This window comes from Eumetopias jubatus, unplaced genomic scaffold (genome assembly GCF_037043125.1).
Source record: "Eumetopias jubatus isolate StellerSeaLion01/CBP00866 unplaced genomic scaffold, mEumJub1_p1.0 scaffold_1, whole genome shotgun sequence".
NCBI lineage: Eukaryota > Metazoa > Chordata > Mammalia > Carnivora > Otariidae > Eumetopias > Eumetopias jubatus.
The window spans coordinates 102712492-102714728 of NW_028274807.1; the positions used below are offsets into that span (position 1 = coordinate 102712492).

General features: G+C 47.4%; 1 pseudogene; it reads left to right on the forward strand.

Moving 5' to 3' along the window:
- The first annotated feature begins 525 nt into the window (after positions 1–525).
- LOC114209032 (small ribosomal subunit protein uS2 pseudogene) lies at positions 526–1306 on the forward strand (annotated as a pseudogene).
- The last annotated feature ends 931 nt before the right edge of the window (positions 1307–2237 follow it).

Sequence of the window (2237 nt, forward strand, 5' to 3'; positions counted from 1 at the left end):
AGATACTAAATTCACAGTCAAGCCGCGTAAGAATCCCATTCATTAAAAATTTAATTCATACTCTCCAAGCTGAAAACAAGAAACCACACTTTGGGTTATATGGATAGCCACTCTCAGTGACCCAACTGACCAGTTGTTTCTGTTATGATACATACTTCCTGTGAATTCCAAGGGAATTAATGAAATAGAAACATTTTCTTATTTCACATTTCATGTAGATGCTAAGGCTTTGTTGGGAGGTTACTTGGTTATGGAGCAGGAGTATTTCTCAGTGGAGGCTATCAAGTTAGGCTATGTTGAAGGACACTGGATGCAGAATTTGCCCGGATTGGAAGGATCTAGAGTTTCCAGTGGCCACAAATACAAGATCACTGACTAGATTCGTAACCTCGACAAGTCACTTTGCCTTTCCAGTCTTCATTTCTCTTCTTCAAGAAAAGGTGAAATGGCTTTTCCGTGCTGAGGGTCCATATGAGGGTCCACATTGTTCTGGGTCCCTGTGGAACTTAAAGGGAAACTTTCACAATGTCTGGAGCCCTTGGCGTCCTCCTGCGAAGGGAGGAGGATGTCCTCAAATTCCTTGCAGGAGGAGCCCATTTAGGTGGCACCAACCTTGACTTCCAAATGGAACAGTACATCTACAAAGGGAAAAGTGATGGCGTCTACATCATAAATCTGATGAGAACCTGAGAGATGTGTCTACCGGCAGTTCATGCCATTGTTGCCATCAGAAACCCGGCTGATGTCAGTGTCATATCGTCCAGGCACAGTGTCCCGGGGGATGTGCTCAACTCAGCTGCTGCCGCTGGAGCCACTCTGTGCCCGCTTCGCTCCCGGAACCCTCGCTAACCAGGTGCTGGGAGCCTGCAGGGGCTGTGTCTCCTGGTGGTTACGGATCCCTGGGCTGACCACCAGCCTCTCACAGACATGTCTTCTGTTAACCCGCCTGCCATCGCTCTGTGTAACCCAGACTCTCCTCTGCGCTGTGTGGACACGACCACCCCCACAACAGCTCTGGAGCTCACGCAGTGGGTCGGGGGTGGTGGATGCTGGCCTGGCAAGTTCTGCACATGTGTGGCAACATCTCCCGTGATCTCTCCTGAAAAGGCCATGACCAAGGAGGAATTTCCGGGTGAATGGGCTGCCCCAGATCCCGAATTTACTGCTACTCAGCCTGAGGTCTCAGATGGTGTGCAGATGTCCCGCAGTTCCCTACGGAAGACTGGAGCTCCCAGCCACGGCTCAGGAGTGCTCTGCAGCTCCCACTGCTCAGGCCACTTGGTGGGTAACAACAACCCCTGAGTGATCCTAAGCTGCTCTTCCACAGACTCTTAAACAGAAAATGGATATAAGGTTGATGGAAAATAAACCGTTCCCTAAAAAAAGTAAAGGAGAAATGGGATCAAGTGGTCACTAAGTTTCCTTCTGAATCTAAAACGGCTGTGATTTTATAAATGACTCTATAGTGATCCTCATTTAAAGGACAGTTTATCATTTAATTAAGCAAATATGCATGGAGAGCCAGTTGTGTGCCTGCACTCTACTTGGAGCTGGGGAAACATAGGCCAGAGGTCACAGCGCCCGGCCCTTGCAGGCTACCGGGAGATGTGACAGTGCGTTCCAGGGGCCGCAATGGCCTGAGCCTTCTATTTCTGACTCTATCATGATCATGTCCCTAGTTTGCTCACTGTAAAATGGAGTCAAATTCTGATAACTTATTGTCTATCTCCTCTACTAGCACAGAGGACAGTCTCTTTTATTGATTGTTGTATCTCCAGTAACTGGAATAATACCCACCACATCGTTGGTGATTGATGTACAAGGTGTAATGATGGGGCACAGATTTGAAGGATATATTTAAAAGTGGTAGAAGAATGAGCTCATACAACGGTCTTCCAACGTCAGTATGCAAATCCCAAGAGAGTTTACAAAGACTTTCCATGACACGGGCGGGGATAGATAGCTTTAGAGGAATCAATCAACTTCCACACGAACCATTTCTCAAAGTGGATCTGCCTGGGAACTGCTGAAAAAGTTGTCCTGCTGGCATTTCCCCCATCTTCCCTCTTACAAGCTTCTCTTAATACATTAATGACTTTTCTCCCAGTCTTACTGAGATGCTTTCCCCCAGGTGGTAAAAAGCACCTGAGAAGAAATGCCTGGGGGTATAGGGGTGGGTTTAAGACCGTAAATGGCTCTAATGACTAATACATTTTTTTGCAAGCCAAGTGGTCTCC